Below are 20,886 nucleotides of genomic sequence, written 5' to 3'. Positions count from 1 at the left end.
TGTAAATTGTTATAAAGTTTACCTAAAACTTAACTTATGCTCTTAGCCATTCGAAGTTACAAAACAAAACCGTATCGCCAAATTAAGCAAATATGTCAAAGATGTAATAGAATTGTATGGCACAGTGTTTTATATATATTTTATTCTATCACCTATTATTCAACACAAAGTTGCTTTTTATTATTAATTGTTTAAAACTAGCGATTAGCGGTTCTCAACACTAATAATACTCAGAAAATAACTACTTTAAATTTTGATTCCATAACTAGATTATATTATTCCCGAATAATTTATTTATTTATTTTGTTACATTTTGATACTGGTAATCTAGGCCTTTAGTTGTTTTCAATTCATGCATTTTGAAAAAATTTACATCTCAATTAAATTGTTTCAACTCTTTACAGTTTGTTTATAGTATAATTATATTATATTAACATGTTTTTTAATTCAGTTTGTTAACTGACAGTTTATATTTTCAAAAAATATCACTTTTAAGAATTAAATACGTAGATTATTACTTTACGAGATAAAAAAGTTAGCCTCAGGAAACAGAAACGTTGCCTATTATATCGTTTTAAACAGGAAAGTTTTGTAGCAGCGTTTAGTCTCCTACATTGGCTGAGACAAGGCAAGGCTCTCAATCTTAGCGCGACTGACGAGAGACAGACATGTCAAAATACTAACAAAAACTTCGCGAGTTAGCATCCCACCTGGGACTTATTCACCTAACAACTCGAGGGAGCACCAGCTGAACATAACGAATGTTAGACCATTGATGACTTCAGGGTATATTTATACTGGCGAGTGACATTTTGGACTTACAAAAGTTCAGCAGTCCTGGTCACTTTACCAAAACGTGTTAGCTCAGCTCTTGCACGTGTAACTTATGCTGCCTGGGGAGTATGACCTCCTGCCTGGTCATGCTCAAGTGATCATCTTGCTCACTAGAGATGTTCAGAGTGAAAACGGAGAATTCCTTTCAAAAACTATGTCGCCCGCCGTTGGTTATGGCTGTTAAGGCGTAGTGGGTAACACCACAGTCCTAGGCACTTGAGATCCCTTGGGAAACCTTACGTTGAGTAAAGGAATAGATACTCCATCAAGTAAAGCTGTTTCGACGTTGCTTCGTTTCTTCAGACACAGACAGACAGCAGATTTCATCTGTCACTGTGTTACAGAGTAACCGATTGAAGATTGAGTGCCTTTCTCTCTCTTCGAGTACTATAGCAGCCAGTGTATGAGACTAAATTCTATTTATACTCTATCCAAATAGGTTTTAAGATATTTTAGTTACTTCAAAATATTAAGTATAGTGAATTGCTATATTATTTGTCCTTACTTACAAAAACGTTTTCTTACACATTGTAAGGATATTTTCAGTTTAGGGAAGAATATATATTCAATATAAATCCAAATTGCTTATTTTTTGTTCAGATAAATTAGACTATTTTAGATGCAGTAATCTTTAAATACGTATAGCAATACAGGTGAGCGTAAATGCATAGCATTTTAATTTTTTTACCTGCCGATATGAGTTTAAAAAAACTCTTTAAATGCAAAAGTAGGATGTTTCGAAGTTTCTACTCTTCAGAGTTCTAAGACATATTAAAGATTTTATAATGTTCACGTTCTCAGGTAGTTATGATATTTAAACTCCAGATTTGTACTACCGAAGATAAAACAAAATCATCGAACTACTTATTTGTTAACACAACATCGTTTGAGCTTCCTCTTACTAGAATTTAAAGCTTTACATTTATAAGTAACGTACTTCTATAAATCAAGTTTTATTATTTTTTTGCTTGCACTGTATATGATTAAGAATTTGGCTCGACATACATTACCTAATTTCTATTCGTTAGGAAATTCGTAATGTGTGTTTTTGTACTGGTCAAAATCTTAAATGGAATATTCTATAATTTCAATGATAAGGAATTTCTATACCATACTCATAAATACCAGGTTTAAACATCTATCTTCGTAAATGCTTGCATATTTAAAATATCAGATAGTGAGAAAATCAACCACTAACTTATATAAGTTCAAGTTCAAAAAGTTTACTTTTTTATGCTTAAAAAACTTCTTACAACTAAAAAGCATTTAACTTCTAAGTGCACTATATACTAATTATTAGGATATTACTAATGTGTTAGTTCACTATTTTAAACATAATATATTTATCTTATAATTATATACTATTATTGATATTGGTATGATTGAAGTTAAGATATATAAAAATAAAGTTAAGGTCATCCACAAAATAGAATCAAGATTCAAAGGTTGCTTACCTATAAAGAAGAATAATTCGTTTTCATACGGCGAATATCTTCATTTTACCTACAATACAAAAGGTACTTGTATTAATGACTTTAATATTGTTGAAAGAGCGCAACATTATTAAGGCTTGTTTATAAGGATGCGAAAATATTATCATTAGAATCATTAGAAGTCTCTTTTAAAACATGTTCCTATAAAAATTATTAGTAGACAAATACCATTGGCACAAAACTAATTTTCTGAACTTTTAGCCCAAAAAGTAGGGATGGTTGTGAACGTAAACTTCTTAATAGCATAACTGATTACGGAGAACTAAAAGATTGGGATATGAGCTAAAACCAGGAAAGATAAATCTTATACTGTTCCTACGGATACCGTCTAAAATTGAAGTAGTTTTATTTATCTATGAATAATTTAAAACCAAAATAGCTATTTATACAAATTTAATAAATGTGTGTGTTGTATATAGTAATAAATTGAGGGATAATTCTCGACCGAATTGCTGTTATCCTTTTATCATTTGATAAGTAAGTTAGCCATAATTAATTAAAGGAATTTTCCTTTCTAAATGAAGTCAGAAGTAACTGAGAAACGTAGTTTCAATACGAGTGGCCGAATGTCAAAATCAAGAATAAATTTGAGATATATAAAGTCTAAAGCCATTCGGCGATTTTTTTGCATGTCAGCCAACATCTTTGGCTTTCTACATTACTCATGTACAACACCATCACTCATAATGTTTTCTCCGTAAACACGGCACATTTTCTGAACAATTGTTACTTTACTGTTCCTTCCTGCGTAAGGGAAGCGAATAAAACTCCTTAATTCACATAAGACGGGAGAATCGATAGAGGCGACCATGTTTATGTGACTGCAGTTCACCGCAAACTAGCTATCTGAACTCAGCAGTGACGAATGTAGCGGAGACTACTGCGCACACCGCGGACCTGCCACGTGTCCACCTGTCATGGCATGAAATCGGTGGTTGAAAAAATTGCCCTCGTACTTTATAACGATGGCACTTTTCAAAATCTTTTTATCCTTTTATGATTTGATTCTTTGAAATTTACAAAGTCTTAACTCATCATGTTCAGTAATTATAGTAATTTTCCATTCTAAATCCACTGATAAGCGTGTAACACTGATATACGTATATGCAAACTTGGCAGTGGAAAAGAAATATTGAAAAATCTATTTACAAGTGAGCTAATCACATATAAAACTTTAAATATTACTGTTATAACAACTTGGGTGGGCTCTATAACCTTGTCATCTACCTTAGAAAATGTCCTAAACAAAAGAAGTTCAGAATTTTACTCCAAGAACTTATATATATATAAACCAATTACAATAACTACGGTAGATAAAATTTCGATTCACTGTTCTTTTAAACTAATATACTAGAGCAGGGATTGCCCTGCTCTAGATTTTCTAAAATATTTTTAAAAAAAGTTGCTATTAATTTAAAGACTGACATAAAACCCATCTTCGTTCTCTTTTGACAGAAATAAGCTTCTCTAATCTAGAGCTTTTTGTCGGAGAATAAAATAAATAAACTATTGAATCACACGTACTAAGAACGTAAATTGCAATGTCCATAGTAATTTAAATAACATAATGGCGCCAAATAACTTGTTGACGTATTTTCTTGATTATGACAATTAGGTGAACTAAACATTGACGTCGGAATATAATTCACTCAACCAGCAGTATTTACAAGTGTGCAACGCTTACTAAATTGCGTGCAAAGTAGCTAGCAGAGCAGATAAGAAACAATGTATTCTAACATTTACAATACGTTTAAATAATGTTATGAAACCTGTCTAAGTAGTCTAGTTTTCTAAATATTGTTCGAATGTATGTATATATATATATATGTATACATATATACATGTAATTATATATGTAATATTAATGTAACCCCTAATATAATTTTCACTTCAATTTTAGTTTGTGCACCTATGTTAATATTTACATTTTTATATAACTCCGATGAGTTACATTAACTGGTGGTTGAATGACACGCTTAAGCCTATGGTCCCCAGGTTAAGTTTTAGAGAAGACTATTCCCTAACTTCGCCTCATAAAATAAAACATTATTTACCTTTTACTGGCTATGCACAGACAGCTGATTGCAAACATCACCTGTTTTCTTCCTTGTCTTTGATTGGTCAGACGTCACGCTGTTTTGAACGGCCAATGCCCGGACCCCTCTCATCTTGTATTGTGACATTTCCGCTTGGGCTTATCTTTCGTGTTAACTCCGTCTTCACAGAAGTATGGCTTTTGTACCCCTCGCTTCAGCCGCGGTTCACGTTTCCTTACAACATATCATGCCGCAAACCCGGTTTAGTTATATATTCATAGATGGGCATCCTCGTTACCTCTCTTTTCGCTCCGTTTTATACAGCACATTCGCTCTTATAAACCCCTGTTTATAGTCTTATATTTTTAGTTTATTATTTATACTTATCAACTCTACCTCTGAAACCCAAATAATGTACTAATTTACTTTTATTACAATATAATACCCTATCCTTATTGTTCGCAAAGTTTACAACTGCCCCTGTCAGAAGACTACTTATTCCAATAGAGAGGACGATTTAAATGTCCCTTGCCCTATTGATTGCCATGGGATGTGTGGAATTATTAGAAGATGCCACAGACAATATTGTCGTTGTATTCTACGCTCGAGACGCGGTGACTGTGGTTTTATCCGACGCTGACTATATTGTGACACAAGAGCCGTTTTCAACACTTTGATTAAGATAAATAACTCCATAAATACGATGTATAATAGAGGCAGCAACCTAAGTGTTATTTAAACTTAGTTGTATAATGAAATCAGGCATAGGGTAATAGTACACAACAATCTTTATTAAGTATCCCATTCGTTTAGGGTGGCTCTAACTCACACTTGTACAACCACAGTGCAGAATTTAATTGTATAAAAGTTCTCAATAAATTTATATCTCATGTTTACGGAATCTAAAGTATTGGTATGACATAATTGGTACATATAACAAGACGACCACCAGCGCTGTGGGCCTTGGCAGGGTCAACTAGAACATCCACCCACCATAGTTGCTGAATTTGCATTAAAAAAACATTAATATTTGTAGAACAAATATATGAAATTAATCGATTTGTCCTTTGGATTTTTCCTTGGAGACTATAGGTTAAATATAATATTTCAGTAAATAAATGTATTATATCGATAACGTTGAAACTCCTAGAGTGAAGATAAAAACGAGTTGTAGTTTATCAGATTGTCTTAGCCAGGAATTTTTTAATAGTATCCTGGCTGGGATAGCACTCGAAGAGAGAGCAAAGCTCTCAATCTTCAATTGAGTACTCTGTAATAGTGACAGCTGAAATCTGCTTTTTTTCTGTGTATGAAGAGACGAAACAACGTCGAAACAGCTTCACTCAACGAATGTTTCATATTAGGAGCCGAAGTGCAAAACCTTGCGTTGAGCAAAAGAGTAGATCTCCGCCTAGTGAGGCCGTTTCGAACAGATTTCGCCTCTTCAGACTTAGATAGACAGCATATTTCAGCTGTCACTGTGTTACAGCTTATTCAGTTTAATATTGAGAGCTCTCTCTTTGACTAAAATCCCAGCCAGTGTAGGAGAAAACTACTACTACTAATTGGTCTTGACGGAACAATGGTCTTTCATGTGTTTGGAGAAGACATACGCCTGAGGAACTTAATAGATGACAATGGAATTAGTAGTATTCGCAATTCGTTATGCATTACTACACAATAATAATATAATGTTTCAGGTGTTACTCGTATTACCTTAACTAGGTATCCACTAGATCCAGCATGCATATTTTATACAACAAAGTGTAACATATTAACCATAAATACTTAAATAAAATTAGTGATGGTAGTTTAAGAGAAGGTTAAAATAGTTATCAGGAAGAAATGGCACATAGCCCAAAATATACTGTGTTATCAGTAGGCCTATAACATATACTTGAGATAATAAATATATTTGTGAGACAAACACAATCAAATCACAAAAATTGGGAACGCTAATAAAAAAACTGATACACAGAAATATCAAAGGACCACAAAGAAAATCGTTATGAATTGACTGAAAACTTAGCTGCCCTCTGACCATTTGACCCCAAAATCAATAGAGTTTTCTGTTGGCCTGGGGAACCTACATACTAATTTTCAAGGCTCTAGAACTATTCTATTTAGAGTTATTTCACAAACTAACACTCTAACAAAACGCGATTTACAAAAGACCTGACGATTCCTTGTTCAAAATTCTGATACAATGGCCTTCACTCCTATAGAAATAGATAAGAGCAGCAATAAGCTAAAATTTTCTGTCAATCCAGACTACTTTCAGAGTTTTAGAGATGTCCCCAAACCATTGAACCCCATTTTACTAGTCTAAAATCATCTGTTATGATTTATCCTTTTAGTGTTAGCATCTGTTTTTACATAACGTAGCTATCGTTGGAATGGTTGATTCAGAACAAGTGTTATATTAGCTCTATTTTACCCTTCGTTTTGTGCAACATTTGAGATTTGTTACTGATGCAGATACCACAAAGTCCGTCTGAAGAGATCCATTGAGATGATGACAAAGATGTTAAAAAACGAACTCTTTGCATCATTTCGAAGTCCTAGACTACAAAAAGGTCTGTCTCATTTACCCAGCAGCCAGCCAGTGTAGTCCACAAGAAGAGGTGCTATTCTTGTTGTCTTATCAGATTCACAATTGAGTGAACTACGGTGTTTTAGAAATTATTCCCAAGTAATTTAAAGTCGCAAAACGTAGTGTTTTATATATTTCATAACGTAGTATGACCGTATTAATACTGATCAGCTTTATGAGTGTCTTCCTTCTTATTTCACTTCTTCCCATTTCAATAATCCTGTTCTTTTCAAGTATTCTCCAGTTTGTTTCTATTTATGTAAATATATTTCTGCAACATTAAACACTGTCTGCATTCGTTTTAGAATTATTCTAATTAATAAATATTGAATTATAAACTCGTTTATACATTTTTTTAGTTGCGTCTTTCGACGAAATAATTTAGAGTGAGTCTTTGTATGTAATAATATGTTTCTAAAACTGTCTGATTTTAAAGCTTGCGGTGTTGATTAATAATGATGCGCTAATATCCTTCAACGTATTCATAATAATTTGTATTGTACAATTTAAACCCACATACCATTTTTTTAGGTATACAGATAAGGCTATCACTCTTTAGTGAACATAAGTTGATATGTTAACAATAATTGTTAACATATTGTAGGATTCTAAAATGAAAAAATGAAGAATATATATGTATATTAATTATAAATATTATAAGTACTTAAATCGAATTTTATATTTCCTTTAATCTTGTTAACACAGCATGAACTCATAACTAAGAATAAATTATTGTTGCCTTGTTTATTATTGTTTCTTATCCTTGAACAAAACACCAATTTAAAATGCAAACCTTGTTTAAACTCACTTACGGTTCCTTCGACCCACATTCCGCAGTAAAACCAAGGCAAATTAGGCTTGAATGCGCATAATTAATCTTACAAAGCGTCTTAACGTCTACATCATGACTTAAGAAGATTACTTGTACCCTACTTGTATCGTAATTGTACCTAGGTGTGTCTTCCTGAATAAGTAATTTGTGCTTAGATTTAACGTCCATCCAGTTGGCATAAAACCTTTATATTATTATTTAATCCGTGCGTTTGTTTGTTTTACATCAATTTAACATTAACTATAATTATTCTTCTTAATTAATTTTAAATTTAACAATTCCATGTTGTTTAGTATGTTATATTTAAACACCACTTAGTAGTTTTAATATAAAAACTAGCATTTTTAAGAATTTAAAAAAAAACAATAAATATTGGACCTTTCAAGAAAAAATTTCAATATTCATTAAATACATTTTTTGTGGTTGTGGATACAAAGCACCAAAGAAGTTACTGGTACTTAGAAAACTAAATGTAGTAATAGCTAAACAAAATGGTAAGTAAATATTTTGAGATAGATTATCATACATTTACTGCAGGCGGTTTGAAGGGGAAATTCAGTCTTTAAGGTAATTTTTCTTGTTTTATCTCATTTTTAATGTTCTCCCACCTAAAAACGTGTTTAGACATTTTTGAGAACCGGTTCACACGACACGAATGCGATATTGACAATGCTTGCCGTAAATTCAGTATATACAGTAATACAATAATTGGACGTATTAGTTATTTTTCAATTTATTTTTTACTATCAAATTAGTCTTAAAAAAACTTTCCAATATGGTATCTAATTCATTTAATGCTTACGTATATTATTATCCAAAAGTCTTTATGAATTGACCTGATATTAAATATATAGAGTTAGCTTAAAACAGGGGCTCCTATGTCCTTCGCAGATATATTTTATACATATATAATTGTTGTTATATGATTTGAGTACAAGTTTAAATAGTTTCATAAATATCAGCCAATTTTTATTAAAATAGAGAGTGACAGCTCATAAATATTAATTAATGAGAACAATACACTGTTTTAGAACAAACTTTCACTCTAAACTTTTACTTATCATCCGTACAGGCAAAATAATTTATTTTTACTGCCAGTGATTGCGAGACTTGATATAATTGTACAATGATAATTAAGAAAACCGTCCAACAGAATTCTCAGTAAACTCCTCCACAGTCTTTAACTCACTTTTTGTATTGTTACTCAACCATCGCAAACGTCATGGTACCAGGGTTTGGGGACACTCTGCCAGTGTAATTAGAGTTCTTCGGTTACAGAAAAAAACCCTTAGGGTACTAAGTGGGGCACAGTTGCTTGAACACTGTAGACCACTGTTTTTCTCAAGACCAAATTATGTATATATATATATATATATATATATATATATATATATATATATATACGTTAAATTGTATAAATGGCAATAGCCTTATTTAATTTCAATAAACATTTAATCACAACAAGTACTTGTTCCGCCAGGAGTCGAACTCGGATCTCTCACTTGCCGGGTGAATGTGCTACCAATACACCACAGAGCGCTCACTTTTTCCGATTCAATTATTTTGTATTTGGCCGTATCTGTCATGCTTATATAAGCATAAAGAACATGACTGCATCACTAATGCAGGTGTACACTAATGAAACCAGGAAATGCCTTGATGTCCATGTAAATGAGATCAGGATACACAAGATCTCAAATTGCTTCCCTATTATAGCCACTAAAATGTTCAACTCCATACCCATTACAGTTAGACAGCTCCCGGTACAGAAGTTTGGGCCTGTCCTAAAATCCTGGTTGTCAGATATCCCTTTCTACAGCCTAACTGAATATTTTGAATCTGACCATTCCCTTCTGCTTGGCTATTTAAATTAATTTGTTTTTAATTTCTGCATGTCTTTAGTGTTATTATCTGTATATTTCATGACCCAATACTCGTTAGATTGATATATATGTACTTGAATTAATGAGCCCTGATTAAATAATGGTTCTTAGTCAGATCATGACTGTTTTGTATTCTTAGATGTAGTCTTTCACAAAATGTATAACTAATTTTAGTTTTAATATTCACATTTATGCCTATGTATATTTATATTTGTATTAGTGCAGGGCCTGTTATATATTAATTAATTAATTAGTGCATGGACATGAACTAATGCACACTGTTTGTAACTATTAGTATTTATTTTCTTGCATGTAGTCATTTTTTAAATGTTGGTTAGTGTTTAATTTTAATACCTGCATAAATGGTTAGTTTTATTTATATTTTTAGTACATGACCTGATGGACATTTATTGGTGCACGGACTTTAACTATTGTACGGACTCTAATTATTGCACGCAGCTACGTTTTGTTGTTGAATGTTGTTTTCACTAGACGTAGCCTATTAAATTTTTAGATCGGCTGAATAAATCATTTGAATCATTTGAGTCATCACCCAATTGCCTTTAACGAATTTCAGTGTGAAACATTATGCATTGCCTTTGGCCTTTGCGGAAACTTTTAAGCTCGGAAGGGTGAAATATGTACCCATTTGCTGCAGGGCGAGAGGAAGTAAAAAGAGAATATATTATCTTGGGTAAGCTATTATGGACTTTGGAATAGTTGCGTTTGACAATGAGGGAAGAGGCCTTCTTGCACAGAACTTTTTGGTTTATGAATCAGTTTCTTATTTCGACAGCTCCTGGGCTTTCATTTGATAGGATCAAGACTGTCTGAGACCCTGCTTAGTATTGGCAGCAAATCAGACCACATCTGTACCGATATATATATTTTTACATTATCGTGAAATGGTTTCGGTATTTGCGCAACATTGATCTACTGTATAGGTAATCTCACGCACATCACTCTTTTAAATATCACGTTATTGGAGTTTCAGACAGTTTCAGTCCTTTTATTAGTAGTATAGTACTATGTTGATTGTTAAAAACTGCAGTCATTGAAGCAAACTTTTGATTAGTCATTGTCATAGCAACGCCAATGGTACAGTGTACCAGGTAGAGTGGTTATGAGCGATCCTGTCTTTGCAAGCAGCCCACCTGCTCGGTCATTGGTGGTGGTTCGGAATTTTCCTTTAGGCCGTTGGTCCCCAGGTTAAGTGTTAGATGGGGCTTCGTAACCTTAACTTCGTCTGGTAAAATAGGACATTCTTTAAGTTACTTTTTAATTTCTCATGCTAGTGTTAATTATTTATCTATATAGTTATAATGCAGTACTTTCAGGAGGGATCTTAATCAATTCCCGTGTTACCTTTTACTTTCGGAAAATATTTTCTTTTACTTTATGGATTCCCAATGACGCCTTATTTCGTCGTCCGAATTAAAAAAAAACCTGCTTCACCAAGACGCTATGGGTTGGTATCTCTTTCCAATATTCGTAATTGACTTTAGGTACGTTTGAGTCTCGCCATGTAGATGAAGGTACTTCTTGGTGACCCTTACTAAGGTGGTATTTAGCACGGGAAATTCTTCAATGTCCACTACTGGGCTCAGGTGCACATATCGCTAGCCATATGAAAGTGATGTTTTCGTTATCCCAGTGTAAAATCGTTATTGGAGTCCATTAAACATTAAACTAAATTCCTAAAACCTACTATCACCGATCTTCATTATATACGATCCTCCTCTTTCTACCCACGTAATGGCACCTGCTGCTTTTTGCTCCCTCACACGAAATTTAATGGTGTAGTGACATTGTAATCATTATATTCAGATGAAAAAAGGTAAATTTGCATTATATTCTTTAATTTACCCAGACATAATAAACATGCTTGATACTCTAGGTACAATTTGTAGTTGAAAATCCAGGTACCTATGCCATAATCTGGTGGTAAGATGGTAAGAAGAATCGTAGTAAGCAAAGCGAATAAAAATATTGCTCTCCTGGGTTGATTTTGAGTGTATTAGATGTAAAGTATAGTTTACACAAGGTTTGAGAAGTATGTCACATAACGAGTCATAAAAAAGCGACCCGCTGAGATTGCGTATAACATTTCAGTTTGTGGTTTATTCCAATCTTGAGATGCTCTGCGGACAGACAGAGACACAATCGTCGAGAAAACACTTCGATATACGCTGGAGAAAATGTTGTCAGCCTACTGAATGGCAGGTTTCAATGATGCAAATAGTATGGCTGAACATACAACAATATAGAACTAGTTCTTGTCCATAAAGAACTTATATTCAATATAAATTTTAAATTATATACAGATAAAAACTTTTTAAGGTATCTTACTAAGTATTAAATTCACAGTTTTCATTAATTTTAATTTCATTGCAGTTAATAACAATGATATAATTACGCATTAGAGCGCTAATCGATAATTTTGTATTTTACAATTTAATAATTAGGTACTATGTGTGATCTTAATTGGTTAAGAAATTTATTTGTCGTACTTTCCGTTGCCATTATTGTTATCCATAAGATCATTATGAAAACTTTCACTAAAACTCACCCAAATCCTATGGAGTGACAAGCAAAATTGTTGAATTCAGTGTTGCCAAAATATAATTGAAGCTTCTGCAAATTTTCAAGTATATATGTCGGTTTCTTTTTAAGATGTCTTACGGACATACACAGAGACAGACCTTTTTGCAATCGCTTGAGTAATGGGCTTCACTAAAGCTTAGCCAGTAATTAACATAAATCTGGTGTGGAAGCCGTATAGTGATTTTAAACTCACTGATTTAAAAATAGCTACAACCGCTGTTGCTGGCAGCAATTTAGGTGTCTATTTAGTAATACATGGCCAGTTCGTCACGCGAGCAGTTATTTACATACATATCACTCCTGATAACTGGGCCACGGAAGGTGTAAGCGGTTCAGGCATGAATCTGTTTGTGAGGGCAGTTTTATTCCATCAGGGACTATACACTGTGTACGTGTTAACTGTATCACTATCTATCAAAATTTAGAGAACAGCTTCAAGCTTTAACTATTCGATGAAGCTTTATTTATATATGAGGATCAATAATGGTATATGTCACTCTATTGGATTTGGCTGAGCGTTAGCAAACATTTTCATATTGGTATTATGGGTAACAATTGTAGAAACGAGATAATAGCTGAATAAATAAATTTGTAAACAAAATGTGTGCATTTAAATAATATGAAATTGTATTAGGTGAAAATATTTTTTATAAAAAGTGTAATATAGTGAAATCATTATAAAAAGTCGATACCAATATTGTACCAGCGCATTGTTGCTCTTTCTTGCCTGCAAGAATTTTTATTTGAACACTGCTATAAAACCTACTGAACAAAATAAAAAAATTAAAACAAATCATGTGGCAATATGTCTTAAGAAAGAATTCAACTTTACACTTTCAATGTCATGACACTACAAGTCTACATAGACAAAAATCGGTTGCTGGTGGTCTGTAAAGTCTTCACTTGTTCTTGTGTTTATATACGTTGTGAAACTGTCCAAGGTTTCAGAATATTGCTTGTTTTATAATATTCATGTCTAATTCCAGAAAACTGACAAGATCAATTTAAAATGTGTATCGTTAAAAGTACTAAAACTGTTAACAACAGTTTCATCTAATAGTAAGGAAACATGTACTTTATTTTTATGCACGAATTAAGTAAATATAAAAATAAATTTGTTTCGTTTGAAAAAATTTGAGTCCTTCTTGGATTTTGTTGCATGTAGCCGCAACATTTCGAAGATATTTTCTTTCCGCTGTTTTTGTACAGAACAAAACAAATAAGTGATTGTTTAATTTTAAATATGTTTGTTAAGTGTTTTAAATTTACTTTCAGAAACCTAAATATCTTTAAATCTTACATTTTTACATTTTTATAAATCGGTTAATTTAAAATTGACAATATCGTTGATTTAACTTAAACGACTGTCAGCTGTGTTGTTGATAGAAATATAGGAATTTAACTACTATCTTGAAATTTTATATCCTTTCTCAGATGTCTGTGCCACTTCTAACAGATAAATTACATGCTTAAAATTAAGCTGTAACTAACAGCCATTGAATAGTCAACAGTCAATTACTTTAAGTGTCCCAATTTTGTAATCACGCGCGGAGGTGATGGCTGGTGTGTTTTTCTTTTTCTTTCTACGAGCTCTGTTTTTAGTTCGAAGTTTCTCCAAGTTCTGTCCTTTAACTTCTGCACTATACAAATTTTACAATGATTTAACCATTTTTAAAACTTGTTTGAAATCTCGACGTTTGACCATTAAAATAAACAATGGCACTGATATCTATTGTGTTTTCTCTGTGGAATATCAACATTACAAATGTTATCAATATCGTATTTCACAAGCGTGTCATTATGCATTGGTTCTTATTGTAATGCGCTTGAGACGCTTGTATTGTTCTCCGAACGTTACAGATATCAGATCTAAACTGCAGCTGTATTATTACGTTCAGGTGGGTGGCTGGCAATAATGAAGCATAGTACGAGTTTAGTTCAACCACATTTAAAATCTGCCTTTGATTCTTTTATACACCCTGTGTCTCATGAAGGTGTTTACATTGTTGGACAGCCACCATATAAGTATACATCAACCAATTTGTATGAATATTTCCAGATATTAGAATAATTATTGTTACTTTTTCATTACTACTTCACCACGAAAATAAGTTCCATAAGCCATTGCTGATTAAATTTGTTATTTAAATGATTTAAATATATATTGCTGTCGGAAACCGCCACTCTGTTTCTATTAGAGACATCAACGTATAATTTAAAGGTACATTTTGGAATATATTTTTCATGCAAACATTCCTACAAACTGGCTGACGTATACTTGCCTATTGGTTGTCCATATATCTAAACACCTGCATGGGAAACAGGTCATGTACAAAACAGGTATATGTTTACTTTAATGTGTTTAAAAATAAATTACAAGCCAACAAAACCAAAGTTTCCATTAACACAAACAGTCCACATCCATTTACTACAAGATGTATACGACTAGTATGTCTAAGAAAACTGGTTGCATTCTTCGAATTAGAATGATAAACCTGTCTCGCAACTTAAAAGCTGTAACATAATTGGAAGAAAGTGAAGGACATATTGCTCTTGACCATGGCTACACTTAAAAATCTCCCGAATATGTGCAGGCTTCGTTATCAAAGCTTTTTAAAATTACATGTCTTTTAATATTTGTGAGATAGGTGATTATGATTAAGGACGAATAAAGAATATTAATTATGAATAGGAAAGAAACAAAAGCCATGTTTCTACTTTCTTTCCTAATTCCACCAATGAATCCTAAAACATTAGCAAGAGTGTTCTTCTCATGAGATGACTGTGTGACAGTCTGAAAGAGAAAGCCGATATTTTCTGTATTACACCAGTGAAGTTGTCACAACTCGAGGAATTGGAAAACGTTTAATTCTATCCGTCTGGCTGTCCTTCCACATGACATCTCTAAAACAAACTGGTTTAGTGATCATTTAGCTAGGGTGGAAAGACTTAGTTCGATTAAGGCCATCTTTTTAGATATTGCCCAGATTTCAGGAGTAAAGTCTGTCAAAGTATCAGTCTTCAGAAGCTGCAATAAACAGAAGGAGAACTGGGGCTGAATTTAACATTCGCATTGAATCAACCCTTCCTCCATAGTTATAATATGTGTAGAAAACTCGATTTCTCTGCCATGCCCTGGGATAGTGTCTCAAACATAGTTGTTTACCTGATGAGACAATAAGAACACCTCTTTATCTAGATTACACAAAATTGAGTTCGATTAAGATCCAACTCTCCATAGGTTTTGGCTGAGCATTAGTGAATATTTTTACATAGGTCTTTTGGTCGTAACCATGATGGCAACGAGAAAAATCAGAGAATAAAGAATTTTGTAAGCAAGTATAATCATTATGACATTTTAACATATTATATAATATTACATGTAGTTATGGACTTGAAATGTTGCATATAATTAAGCGACGCCTGTTATGCGTGATAAGTGACAGAACAATTAATGAAAACCCCATAAGTCCTAGATAAGGGAATGAACAATTTAAACCCATCCATGTCCATTCTTCAAATGTTAAATTGTAATCGGTATCTGAGAGAGTCATGTGTCTTGTGGAGTGTATCCATCAGTTAGCCCAATATATATATATATATATATATATAATATATATATATATATATATATATATATATATATATATTTTGAATCACAAAAAGTACTTCCTCCGCCGGGAGTCGAACCCGGATCTCTCACTTGCCGGGTGAATGTGCTACCATTACACCACAGAGCGCTTACTTTGGTATTTGGCCGTATCTGTCACATTGAGTTTAAATAAGCAAACTAACATATGATCGGAAGACCAAATACCTGTGATTCAATGTTTATTGAAAATTAAAAAAGGCTATTGCCATTTATTACAGTTTAATGTATATATATATATATATATTTAAATGTAACTTTTGGAATGCAGGAAACCTTACATATTCTCCTTGACTGGACAACATGGTATTCATTATATTTAAAAAATTAAAATTACTAGGCTATATGAATTATGATATCAAAATAGGGCTAGTGATATCAAAATAAACTGTTGTGAAATAATATAACTCTCACATTACCTACAATGACTCAACTTTTAAGGTATCCTGTAGATGTTTTTAAAGTGTTATAGCCTTTCCCCTTCTAGAATATACACGGTTATAAATGTGAAATTTAAGTTAATAATAGACTAATACCTAATAGTTTGGGAACTATAAACGGTAATAATACTAGTATCTTACCTGGAAATATAATAACCATAACCAGCACCTATTCCTTGATCAGAAGGTTTCACTATATTACTTAGACAATGAGCATATTGATTTCTAAGTTTACTGAATCCAGTATCAGTTTTATTTAGTATCAAGTGTATATATTAAGTTTATACATTATGAGATATTTCTCCCCATTTTCTTATTGATGTGGTAAAATATGTTTAAGCACTATAAACATTAGTAATTGCATGCAACAGTGGCCTTAATAGACTTAGGTATTAATTTTTCTACTAGCAAACGAATAAATAGGTATCACTTAAATATCTGATTTACTTAATAAATAATGATACTTACAAATTATATTTGTAAGCCAAGTATATGTATCTTAGAGAACGTAATCCTCCTTTCCAACTATTATTATTAAACTATTGCTTATTAGATTGTGTTCAGACTTTGATCTTCCTCCCTTAAAACCCTTCTTTTTCTCAATTTGACCAATAAGGCTATTTATTGCATTCAAGCCATAGGATAAGAGTTTACGCTAACTGAATAATTAATCAAAGCGCTCCCGAATAACATTTCAATTAGCTTTATCTTTGGTTTGGCTAAGGACCACTTCCCATTCCTCAATGTTATTGTATCGAAAGCTACATGAGTTAAAAAAACTTTGTGCACATAATCCTGAGTAATTTGTAGTGGGAGTCATAACTTTGTGAAGGAAACAGGATTTTTTCCGGACATTTGCCATCGTTCAGTGAAACAATAAATCAGTAACACTACGTTTCGAGATCTGCAATCTGATCTCTTCTTCAGGTAAAGAACTAACCTAATACATAATAAAGGTTAGTTCTTTACCTGAAGAAGAGATCAGATTGCAGATCTCGAAACGTAGTGTTACTGATTTATTGTTTCACTGAACGATGGCAAATGTCCGGAAAAATCCTGTTTCCTTCACAATCCTTCCATCGTCAAAAATAACCTTCATAACTTTGGTTAATCCAACTCTGTTTTATCGCCAGTGTAAAGCCTATTAATTCAAACCTATTGAATTTGGATAGTCAGAGGGTAAAAAGTATATCAAATTATACTTCAAGGCGTTGCCACTTTTCTCTGTCAATAATTAGTCCATCGGTAACACGATGGCGTTTAAGTCACGTTGATCGTCTGGTAGTGGGGTACTATCTTTTAATCCTTCTATGCGGTGCATCCCTTCCTCAGGTCTTTCGGCGTTATCATATGTGGCAATAAGTTCCACTATTCCATCCCTAAGCTAAAACCTTAGCGATGCTCGTAGTAACGCAGTGAGGTCATAAATACCGCTAGAAGACATTGATCAGAAACCTCGGGTGTTTTGCCTTTATTCTGAAACTCGTCCATAGAGCCGCAAGTTGTGTGTTTACTACTTCCGGCTCCACACAAAGGTGCACCTTCATTGTGTCTACCGAGATTTTCTCATGTTAGAAAGCAGTTCTTCGCCATCTCCCAGTGACTTAGTGATGTACTCTTCACATCAGATGCACTGTTCTGTTTACAAAACATTTCAGTCTATTACCCCAGTTCTTCCCCCTTGGACTGCATATCATACCTGATACCTGCCTACATCCCAGCTTGATTGCTAACTTAGGGAGTTAGCATATCGTTCCCTATTTCTATATTATATCATTCATTCTAGGAGATTTTACTATGTTTAAGACCTACCTCAATAATATAATAAAATAATAAAAAAGCGGTTGTCTGTAAAGTCGGTTTACTGGCGATAGTTTGAACGTGACGTCATAAGAAAATACTGATGGAATGGTTGCATTTTTTCAAAAGAAAATTGTAATTTTATTTGTTTGATAGATATTTTGTATAGATATAGAGAAGGAGGTAAATAGAAATCGCAATGGAATTGACCAAGTTACATTTATTTGTACGCATAAATACAATTATGTCAATTTTTTATAATGTACATAGTTCTTACAAGTATGAATGTGCGTTGAGCAGTTTGTTTTACAACTTTTAAACATGTGTGATATTTAATTAACTTCTTACAATTTGTGATATTCCTGTTGAGAATAGGAACGATGATAGGAACAGTAGGAAAAGTTACTTAATTGTTTTTGCAAATTTAATTGTAATTTGTTGTAAAAAAGTAATAAATTTTGAATAATTGTGTATAAGAATAAACTGTGATTAAATTATTGTTCATAAATCTTAAATTAAAAATTTAGAAACATCATTAAAATTTTTGTAACTCTAGCTTTTAAAAAGCCCCGCCTTAATGTGTTTGATAAAGGAGAAAATTGTTCTCTTTGACGGCTGGCTGGTCCAACCTGTCATTTCAGACACGTTGTTATGATATGTGGAAGATTTAACATTTATGTTTTAATATTTTGAAATCATAGCTACGCCCGATAATTATTTCGATCTAAAACTAAAGCCATTGATTTTTTACTCATCGTGAAATAGTTCTGTTAACTTATTGTTATAGTTTTGTCAATTATAGCACAACCTACAATCGCTGCACTAGCGGAACCGATGCTATTTGTTTTAATGATGAAATCACGAATATTCGACAATATATCACTGAACATATATTTAATATCGAAAGAATCATTACTTTATCGCCGCAATAATAATTATCGTTTGCTATAAGCAATTGACACCACATTCACTTTTCACTGCACTTCATACTTGACGAAAACATGTAAATGTATTATTGTATAGTAGCTGTCCACGCGGACGCATCGCTCACACTCAGGTAGGAGAGAGACAGATGTCGAACAGATGTTCCGCGCTCTCGCTTGCACTTCAAGCCTTAAATGGAAGGCCTCAGAGCGAGGTAACGCCGCGTGCATCCGGCGCCATCGAATTATAAGACGTTGTCACGTCAAAACTAAAACTGAATGTATTGCTATTAAAACCAGTTAATACTGCTTTCATTTGTAGTTTCATCAACGACGCATTACATAATCATGGAATCATCCAAATTAAAAACAGCAGCATGTTTCCTTATCAATACTGGTAGTGAAACAGTAAACAAAAAAAGAATAAGTTTTGTTCGTCGGCTTTATAAATTCGTCACCTTCTTGAATAGGTAACACGATACAACATTTTACGAGTTTTAGTTTGGAATTACAGATGTTAGTGCCACATTTTTCAGAGAATAGACATCAAACTCTTTTCAATTAAAATTTTTAGTTTAGATTTAAGTGTCTTGTATGATAAACAATACAAGTGATAAACAGTGATCGTGGTTTCTCAAACAACATTTTGCGTTGCAGGCATGTGTACAAGCCACGTGTACACTCTTTGCAAATAAACGTAACGTTGACAACTTAAAATTTAACACTCCATTTTCATCCAACCGATACAGAAAATGGCTGTTTTATTTGGGATTAAAATAAACTGCATTTTTGGCTTTGTGTTCTATTACAACAAAATATTTTAATTTGTTATTCTAATTGACTCATGACTGCTTTGGTTCTCGACTGTTATTACATCCTGATAAATGGCTTCTTCACTTAAGGTCTCTCTTGGTCTTACAGAAACTAGTTAAATAATGCTGCTTACTGCTGAGAGCAGAAAATCCTTCTAGGATAAAATTCTCAGTAATAAACTCGTTGATAGGACTTCTTCCTTGTTCGAAAGACCAAAACGATTTGTAGCTCATTCAATACCATATATAGGGTGAAAATGGCTTGTGACTCTTAACTACATTAATTAAGCTAACTTCAACAGACAACTGAACTACTCGTACTAATTGTTTTTTTCCTACAGATATAGACATAATATTAACAGGTCTAACTAAACAGAGTCACATAGTGAGCTAGGGTAGCAGGCTTTGAGGCTCCAAACACGATTTGTTTGCAGTTAGTACAGAAATTGGACGTGATCCAATCAACGGAATGTCTTCAGACCAGCAAATATAGTCCACTTCAGCTCACACTCTCCAGCACAGCTATAGAGTTTAATGATGTACCGACATAATGCAAACATTATAGACATATTCGTTATAATATAATCAAAGTTTACCATTTCATCAAGAACTTCAAGAACTTTATCTAAATAGATATCATAACACCTGTACCTGCTTATCATCTCATATATACAAGTTCATACGTAAATTAGCCCCAGCTCTATGCGCCGTCTTACTTATAAAATTATTTACCTCAATATATCGTAACAATACCTACGATTAAGATTGAGAGATCGTATGATTAAAGTAAGCTCTGCGAATCCCCTTAAGCTTTGTAACTGTAAAACCGTATTAAGGTGGTACATTTATAACGGAGAGTACAACTTTTGATAAGTGACTACAATGAGTTCATGGATTTTTTTAAAAACAACTTGATTTTGTTCTGTAGTTTCTGATATATTAGTCTAAAAAGTCTATTATGTTATTCCGACCAACAACTCAAGTAAT

General features: G+C 32.9%; 1 protein-coding gene across 3 annotated transcripts in view; it reads right to left on the bottom strand.

Moving 5' to 3' along the window:
- LOC124354225 (adenylate cyclase type 2) overlaps positions 1-20,886 on the bottom strand; it is a 207,819-nt gene that overhangs the window by 168,825 nt on the left and 18,108 nt on the right. For 2 of the 3 annotated variants that reach the window (XM_046804527.1, XM_046804530.1), the window contains exon 2: positions 2,289-2,337. The exons of the other annotated variant lie outside the window; for it this stretch is intronic. The gene's annotated coding sequence lies outside the window, so the exon portion shown is untranslated. The remainder of the gene's footprint in view (positions 1-2,288; positions 2,338-20,886) is intronic. 3 annotated transcript variants of the gene reach the window in all.

This window comes from Homalodisca vitripennis, chromosome 2 (assembly GCF_021130785.1).
Source record: "Homalodisca vitripennis isolate AUS2020 chromosome 2, UT_GWSS_2.1, whole genome shotgun sequence".
Taxonomy (NCBI): domain Eukaryota; kingdom Metazoa; phylum Arthropoda; class Insecta; order Hemiptera; family Cicadellidae; genus Homalodisca; species Homalodisca vitripennis.
Note: the sequence above shows the minus strand (reverse complement) of the source record. Positions and strands in the feature narration are given on the sequence as shown.